The sequence below is a fragment of the Bison bison genome, unplaced genomic scaffold (assembly GCF_000754665.1).
Source record: "Bison bison bison isolate TAMUID 2011002044 unplaced genomic scaffold, Bison_UMD1.0 scf7180017864481, whole genome shotgun sequence".
Taxonomy (NCBI): Eukaryota; Metazoa; Chordata; class Mammalia; order Artiodactyla; family Bovidae; genus Bison; species Bison bison.
The window spans coordinates 1,851,847-1,861,436 of NW_011495041.1; positions in this window are offsets into that span (position 1 = coordinate 1,851,847).

The following is a 9,590-nucleotide window of genomic DNA, read 5'->3' on the forward strand; positions in this document are numbered from 1 at the left end:
CTTATGGCACTTCTTCTTCCCTGCATCCTTTTATTTTCCAGGGGAATCGTTATCTGTTGTGCTCTAATTATGTGGTCCCTTAGGATGGTTCAGTCCTTTCCATTCTCATTGATTCTAATACTTCCTCCCAGCGTACCATGCTCACCTGATTTCCCCTTAATCTCATAAATCTCCTTCCACCAAAACTTAATCCAGAGATCATTAGCTTTCTCTGTGTCCATTTTTCACAACAGTGGATTTTTTGTATCACATGTTCTATAGGAGCAATATCTAGAATTTCATTGAGCGAATCTTTGTTCAACACTCTTAAATATAAAGACAAACTCAATGCAATGTGGTATCATGGATTGTATACCCTCCACTCTTCTCTGGAACCAACAAGAGATGCTAATGGAAAAACTGGTAAAATCTAACCAGAATCTGTAGTTCAGCTAATATCAGGATAACAGTGTTAATTTCGTAGTTGTGCCAAATGCTCCAAGGTTATGTCAGATATTATAGGGGAAGCTGCCAGAAGGGTATATGGGAGTCCCCTGTGCTACATCATGGCGGCTTCCCAGGTGGCTCGGTCGGTAAAGAATCCTCCTGCAATGCAGGAGACCCAGGTTCGATCCCTGCATCGGGAAGATGCCCTGGAGAAGGAATAGCAACTCCAGTATTCTTGCCTGGAGAATCCCACGGCCAGAGGAGCCTGGAAGACAACAGTAGTGTGTGGGGTCGCAGAGATTGGACACAACTGAAAGACTAAGCCTTTCGCTTCCTTCACTTCATATCATGGCAACGTCTCTGTGACATAAAACACATTCCAAAGTGAAAAGTTAATTTGAAAATGGACAATTTTAAATATGGTGAGAAAAAAGAGAGAAAAGAAACAATAGGAAAGCGAAAGACTTAGCACATGTGCATGGTCGCTTTGAAACGCTGTGTTAGTTTCTGTACAACCAAGTGGACCAGCTCTATGCATACCCGTGTCCCTTCCCTAGGACCTCCCTCCCGTACCCCCCCACCCCACCCCTCTAGGTCATCACAGAGCCCTGAGCTGAGCTCCCTGTGCCATACAGCAGCCTCCCGATGGCTGTCCCTGTCACTCGCGGTCGTGTATATACGGCAGTGCTGCTCTCTCAACGCGCCCCGCCCTCTCCTTTCCGCTTCCCGTGTCCTCCACGTGTGTCTGTGTCTCTATTCCTGCCCTGCAAATAGGTTCATCTGACTGACCTCTGCTCACAGCTTGCCCTGTCTTCTCTCCAGGCAATGGGTGTTTTTATAGGGTTTCCCCGAGACACCACACTTTTCCAGACATTGGCAGTAGCAGGAGGAATGCTGAGCGCCACCGGCAGCTGGTGGGGAGAGGCTGGGGTGCTTGCCAGCTCCCTGGGTCTCCCCCCATGAACACCATGAAGAGTAGACCTATTTTGAAGACCAAAAGGCAAGGGTAAGCCTGCCTTTCTCTTTCAGAGAGTCAGAGGAGTGCAGTTTGGAGTCCTTTCTGGCTCTTTCTGTCCCTGTGGGTGCTTCTCTGCCCCTGTGTAGAGCTGGGGTGAATCTGAGATACTGCCTCCATGGGCTGCTTTCAGGCTTCCCAGATGGCTTAGTGATAAAGAACCCACCTGCCAATGCCAGAGACACAAGAGATGTGGGTTCAATCCCTGGGTCAGGAAGATCCCTGGGAGAAGGAAATGGCAACCCACACCAGTATTCTAGCCTGGAGAATCCCATGGACAGAGGAGCTTAGTGGGCTACAGTCTATGGGGTCGCAAAGAGTTGAACATGACTGAAGCCTTCATCATGGGAGGCTTGGCCCAGGGTGAGTCTTGGTGCCCAGCCCTGGGGACACGGGCAGGAGGAGGGGGGCAGTGCTGGCTCGACTGCTCGGCCTGGCTTCACGGACGGGGAGACAAAAACAGTCAGTGAGGGTCCTGCCTCCTCTCCTGGAAACCGTGAGCCTCAAGATGAAGGCGCAGCCCAAACTGCTCAAGCCTTCACTTCAAGGTGAGGGTGGAAGGAGTGAACATGGTGGCTTCTGTGGGTTTCCTTCTCAGTGATAGAGAGGCAGGCATGGAATTAGAGGAGGCCAGGTGCACCCCACTTAGCTATGTTTCCAGAGGGATTTCTTTGGACTCTTCTGTGTAGTTGCAAGAAAAGTGAAAGTGTTAGTTGCTCAGTCATGTCTGACTCTTTGCAACCCCATGGACTGTCGCACATCAGGTTCTTCTGTCCATGGAATTCTCCAGGCAAGAGTACTGGAGTGGGTTGCCATTCCCTTCTCCAGAGGGTCTTCCCAACCCAGGGATTGAACCCAGGTCTCCTGTATTGCAGGCAGATTCTTCACCATCTGAGCCACCAGGGAAGCCCAGTTGCAAGAAAGCTGGGTTTTGTCTGCTGAATTTGAAGCTCCAACACTTTGGCCACCTGATGCGAAGAACTGACTCATTGGAAAAGACCCTGATGCTGGGAAACATTGAAGGCAGGAGGAGAAGGGGGAGACAGAGGATGAAATAGTTGGATGCATCACCGACTCAATGGACATGGGTTTGAGCAAGCTCCGGGAGTTGGTGATGGATAGGGAGGCCTGGCGTGCTGCAGTCCATGGGGTTGCAAAGAGTCGGAAACAACTGAGCAACTGAACTGGCTTTTGTTTTTGTTTTAGAAAGTAGGTTACTCTCTCTTCTCAGTGGTTCACTGGGATGTGGGGAAGGAGACTTCTCAGAGGGAAGGGGAGAAAAATTAGAACTATACCTCAAATGCCAAATCCTGGATGTAGAAGAGGAGAAATGTGAGCAGTACCCATGAGCTAACACGTTGGAACAATACAGCATGTGTCTCCCTTCTTCTGACTGTCAATCATATGAAAATACTTTTCCAATCTACAACACGGTTCACACAAACCAACAACACCCCGCCCCCCAACAATGATTCCTTTGCACCTTTGCCCTCCCATCGAGCCCTGCATTGCAGAAGGGGCCCAGCCTGGCTCCTTTAGACAGCCATCATCTCTCCAAAGAGGAGCGGTGTTTTGTAACCGGACAGAACTGGGAAGCAGGCTCTGGGCGCGGCGTCCTGACCCGGGCAGGCGCTGCCCGGGTGCGCTCACAGCCATCTGCTGCGGCCTGTAATGTATGAGCACATTAGCACACGGCCCGCCAGCAGACTGGACATTGTTCTCCGGGCGAGTTGGTTCAGCCGACCTCAACAAAGAGGCCGGTTTTTGCATTCGGGATAAATACAACCACTGAGAAGTTTTGTTTTGTTTTGTTTTCCCCCCTGGGACATGTAATGTGAAGGTTTACACTGACTGAATTGAAAAGCTGCGGCCACCCCTCCCACCCTTGGATGTGGATGGTTTCAGGAGCTGCTAAGGTACCCGGAAATCTTTTTCCTCTTTCAGATATTCTCCCACTGGACAGATACATCAAACTGAATTTTTGGCCTTTTTTTCACTTCTTTTTAACCCAAGGAGTTTGTCTCCCAAAAGATTAGGACCAACTGTTTGACTATGAATCCACTTAATTTAAAGGTCAGTCTGAGGCTTCAGGGCTGGTAAAGAATCTGCCTGCAATGCAGGAGACCCTGGTTTGACTCCTGGGTCAGGAAGATTTCCTGGAGAAGGGATAGGCTACCCACTCCAGCATTCATGGGCTTCCCTGGTGGCTCAGCTGGTAAAGAATCTGCTCGCAATGCAGCTGCAATGGATTTGATCCCTGGGTTGGGAAGTTCCCCTGGAGGAGGAAATGGCAACCCACTCCAGTATTCTTGCCTGGAGAATCCCTGTGGACAGAGGAGCCTGGGAGGCTACAGCCGAACACGGGGTCGCAAAGGGTCGGACACGACTGAGCCACTGAGCACAGCACAGATGAGGCCTCACGGTCTGGATCCTAATTATGCTCAAAAACTAACCAAAGGACTCAATGAAGAAGTGGAGAACGGTACAGTGTTAGTAAGTTTGTTAAGTGTTACAGCTTTAGTAAGTTTTTAAGATGTTATAGCTTTATTTGTTGATCCTGACTAACAGGTTACTTCAGGAAACTCCTAATTTGCCTCTCGTCTCAAGTCCAATCCAAGACCAGCCTCCAGGACTTGGTTGATGTTTTAAAAAACACTTTGGGGACTGCAGAGTTCAACCATGCACTTTTCACAGCATCAGGTTCTGCTGGTGTTTTCTTGTGTGGGAGTCCCAGTGAAGTTTCTGCTCTAGTTAGGAAAGGGCTTGGTGGCAAAAATCCTCCATGTGTATCCATTCCATGCATTCACTCATTCATTCATTCAACCACTGTTCATTGACCTCTTACCATGTGCTGGGCACTGTTCTATATCAGTGATCAGGATGGAAAACATCCTTGCCTTGTGGAGCTTATGTTCTGCTGGGGAAGACAGACAATAAACAACAAAACTAAGAAATTTTTAAAAATATAGCAAGAAGGAAAGAAAAGTGAGCCAAGTAAGGGGATTGAAAGTGCCCAGGGAAGGCTGGAGTATTAAAAAGGAGGGAGGTGATATTACTATCTCAATTGACAGCGCTTCCATATTCCCAAGAGAATGTACAACATCCTTGGATAATGGTACCTCCCCTACATTATAGCCCCCTGCTCCTCCAAGTTCAATTCTAATTAGAAAAAGTCAGTTGACCAACCAATTGGAATCAGTTGACTCCAATTAAGTAGGTCTCAAAGCTCTGAAATGCTAAGAAAGACCATGTTTCTTAACTTTTGTTTCCATATATTTCCAACTTACCCAAAGCAGGAGATGGGGTGAAGGGTAGTGAATGTGTGTTGAATGAAAGATGGGGATTACAGAAGTCAGGATATCAATTTGTACACTCCCCCAATTTATGTTGAATCCTGATGATCTAGTTCAATGTCCACTTCTTAAAATGTGACTCTTATCTATATCACAACGAGGTCCTGTACATGCGACAAGTAAGCTGGCCATCTCATCACCAAGTCACAGATTGCACTGGGTGACTTGACACATGCAACAGGATGGATAAACCTCAAAGTCATTGTGCTGAGTGAAAAACAAAACTGATGCAAAAGTGACATATTGCATGTTTCCATTTATATGAAATGTCCTGAGTAGGTAAACTGATGAGAGTCTGGCTGGATGTTTAATAAGGGAATAACTCACAAAACACTGCCCACTTCAGTGTTCAGCCAGGCTTCTCAGTAAGATTTGGCCTCTCTAAGACCCAAAGGTACAGACTTGTTAGAGGGACCTGATCGACTGGAGGTGCCTGTCAAGTCCCAGGGCTTTCTTTTGAATGGGGTCCTTGACACAGGGTTGTGGCTGGCAGGAAAGACACGGGGCTTCTTTCTACAACTGGCAGGGAGAATGTCAGAGTTGTGGAAAGTCACAGAGGACCTTAACTTGGAATGGGCCTTGCCAAACTTTTCAATTTCTGTTATGTAATAGATGAGTAGATTGAAGCCCAGAAAGATCAAGCAACTTGCCTTAGGGCACCCAGCCTGCTCTAGATTTTTAACTCCTAGCCCAGGTTTCTTTTCACCATGGAAGGTCACATGCAGTGACCTGGGCATTACTCAGGAGTAAGTGAGACTATTAACAGATGAATGAAAAAGAAAGAAAAGTGAAAGTGAAGTCACTCAGTCCTGTCCAACTCTTTGCAACCCCATGGACTATGGCCCACCAGTCTCCTCCATCCATGGGATTTTCCAGGCAAGAATACTGGAGGGGGTTGCCATTTTCTTCTCCAGGGGATCTTCCCCACCCAGGGATTCAACCCAGGTCTCCCGCATTGTAGGCAGACACTTTACCGTCTGAGCCACCAGGGAAGGTCTGACAGATGAGTGGATAAGCAAAATGCAGTACATCTATACAATGGAATATTGTCGTTGTTTAGTTGCCAAATCATGTTCGATTCTTTTGCAACCCCTTGGACTGTGGCCTGCCAGGCTCTTCTGTCCACGGGATTTCCCAGGCAAGAATACTGGAGTAGGCTGCCATTTCCTTCTCCAGGGGACCTTTCCAACCCGGGGATTGAACCCATGTCTCCTGCAATGGCAGGCGGGTTCTTTACTGCTGAGCCACCAGGGAAGCTCACAATGGAATATTATTCAACTTTGAAAAGGAGTGAAGCACATGCAATGCGATGGATAAACCTCAAAATCATTATGCTGAGTGAAAAACAAAACAGATGCAAAAGCGACATATTGCATGTTTCCATTTATATGAAATGTCCTGAGTAGGTAAATCCATAGAGACAGAAAGCAGATTAGTGGTTACCAGAGGCTGGAGGGAAAGGAAGTGGTTAATGAGCAGGATTTCACTCTGGCGGTGATAAAAAAAAAAAATGTTTTGGCACTGGAGAGAAGTGGTGAGTGTATAACATTGTAATGCCCCTGAATTGTTCAGTTGAAAATGGCTCATTTCATGTCATGGAAATTTCACTTCAATTAAAACAAACCAAAAGAAGTGACTGAAACCAACAAGGACCTGCTGTATAGTCCAGGGAACTCAATATCTTGTGATAAGCTATAATGGAAAAGGATCTAAAAAAGAATACATATATATATGTAACTGAATCACTTTGCTGTACATTTGGAACTAATACATTGTAAATCAATTATCTCTCAATAAAAAAAAATTTTAATTAAAAAAAAAAAGAAGTATCTGGGTAAGAGGAACTGATGGGTTAAACACCAAACATGGGGTAAAGACAACCAGATCTGCCTGTGGGTGGGAGGGGCCTGATGGAAGAGAGACTGGAAGGGAGAGGGACAGACAGCCTAAGCCCCAGGGGTGGAGGTCTCTTCCAGGCTTTTTTGGTTCAACAGTTCTCTGAGTTTCCTGCCCCTGCTGCAACTTATACCAGCGTCTGGGCTGCACTAGATCACTTCCTTCCTCTCTGGCTGAGCCACACAGGTCTCGGGTGTCTTCACTAGCTGAACCGGCTTGAATAGCAGGGCGAGCTCAGAAGCAGGGTGATGGGGAGCTCCTCGTCCCATTCTCCAGAGGGGCCACCACAGCTCTCCCTGTGGCTCCCAGCCGCAATCCTAGAGAGGGGAGATCCTCCACTGTCCAGCTGACCACTTGCACTGGGCATCCCAGGGGCATGGATAGAGGCCAGGCCCTGGGCGGTGGGGTCAGAGAACTTCGAGGGTGGGGCCTCAGCTTCACAGGTAAATTTCCCTTCAGTTAGTCCTCCTTGATCCTAGCTCTTGCCCTTGTGAAAGTCACTCAGTCGTGTCCCACTCTTTGTAACCCCATGAACCATACAGTCCATGGAATTCTCCAGGCCAGAATACTGGAGTGGGTAGCCTTTCCCGTCTCCAGGGGATCTTCCCGACCCAGGGATCGAATCCAGGGATCTAACCCAGGTCTGCCGCCCTTACAAGGACTCTATTCTGGTTTCTGGGCATCCCAGGGGATACTAGTGGTAAAGAACCTGCCTGTCAATGTAGGAGACGTAAGAGACATGGGTTCGATCTTGGAGGAGGGCGTGGCAACCAACTTCAGTATTCTTGCCTGGGAAGTCCCACGGACAGAGGAGCCTGCTGGGCTACAGTCCATAGTGTCACACAAAGCCAGACATAACCTGAAGTGACTTAGCACACACGCACATTCTGTTTTCTATGCAGCATGTAGGCCCTGCTCCAGTGCAAGGCAATTAGACAATGCAAGGACAGCATAACAGGCCTGTAAAACCCACCCTGGGGCATGCAGAGGTGAGGCAAGGCTCTTTGCCCTGCATAGGGCAGGGGTGACTAGAGTCTGTATATCACGCTCAGGGGACTTCTGGGCCTCTCCTGGGGTCCTGGGTCAAACAGGCCCCCTTCAGATGCTGCAGGGCAGGTCATGTGACAGAGTAACAGGGACCCTACCTCACAGGACCTCCCAGAAGATTCAGTGAGATGACACCCCACCAGGTGGGTAGACTCTTCTGCTTATTGGACCTGCCCTGTATGCCAGGCCCAGGGCCCATTTGTCCCTTTCAATCCTGACGCCCTGTGGAAATGGTATTAGTACCACACCCATTTTAGAGATAAGCAAGCTGAGATTCAAAAAGCCCAGGCCTCTCTTCCAGGTCACACAGCTGGTGGAGCCAAGGCAGCATACCATGGCCCCACACCCAACTGCCCAAACATGGTCTTCATGGTGCTCGATCAACACCCCCGCAACCCCCACCCACTCCTGCCTGTTCCAACACATGACCTACATATTGGTGGCTGCATCGTGGGGGTCCAGGCTCACAAGTGAGGGTGCAGAAGTGGCATTCTGGCCAGACGCCTGGGCTCAGGGTATCCATTCACAGCTAGAACCAGGCAGGAAGCCATTTCGTTTATTCTTGGCAGTAACACAGTTGTGAGGTGCTACTATTAACTATTCTATTTACATAAAAAGAGACAGGCACGCTGGGAGGTCTGATAGCCTAGCTCTCTGTCAAATGGGAGGTCTGTCTGGGTAGAATCAAAGTTGCCCTCCAGCCCCTGGGCCCCAGTGGCACGTATCCGCGCATGATTTCCTGGCCTCTCACACTCGTGTTTCCCCCACACTCTGGAAACCTCTTCCTTCCCTGAGTCCTCCATTTACCATCCACAGTCATTCATTTACATCAAGCAGGCAGGTCCAGATAGAAGTCTAGATACAAAGGTATCTAAGCCAGTTTCTACCTGGGGAGCCAAAAAGTCAAGGCCAAATAGCAGTTGTTTCTAGAATTGTCTACACTCCCATTTCAGTGGAGGCTGTGAATTTCATTAGCCCCTATATGCTTGTGTGCTCGGTCTGACTCTAGGCCACCCCCACAGACTGTAGCCCACCAGGCTCCTCTGTCCATGGGATTCTCCAGGCAAGGATACTGGAGTGGGTTGCCATTTCCTCCTCCAGGAAATCTTCCCCACGCAGGCATCAAACCTGCATCTCTTGAGTCTCCTGCATTGGCAGGCAGGTTCTTTACCACTGCACCATATGGGAATCACTGGTCCCTGCCTACACAGGACGCTAAGGGGAACTGTTTTCACCCATCACACTCTCCTTCCCAGCCAGGGGCTCCAGGAACCTGTGCCCAGACGTGGACCAGGGCACCCAGAGCCTAGCCTCATCCTCCCACAGAGCTTTGGTGATCACCCAACCTGGCTCCATTTTACAGGTGAGGAAACTGAGGCCAGAGGAAACTCAGGCCCCACTGAGCTTCTGAGGGGCCACTCCAGCTCTGCTCTTCAAGGCCAGCCTCTACTGCCCAGAGATCTGAGGATGAAGAGGGAGCCAGTGGCTCATGGTCCTGTTCTTCCACGGGCTCTCGCTGGAGATCCAAGACTTTAGCCTGGAAAGCTGAGGGCTCAGAGAGCGGGTTTGGACTGGGGGGTTCGCAGAGGGAAGATTAGTGGGCCAGCCCACAAGGCCTAGAAGGAACAGGGAGAGGACAGATTCCCAGGCTCCCGAGGATAGTCGAGGAAGGGGAAGATAAACCGAGCTGTCCCCGGCCAACCGTCGCTGTCTCACGGGGCCTCAAGGACTTCCAGACCAAGGCCAAGGCTTCGAGGTTCCAGACTCGCCAGTGTGCCTGTGACCGCCCCCCACCCCCCCAACCCGGGACGTGCGTTGGGGTGCCTGAGTCCTTGTGCGTAAGCCCGGGTCAG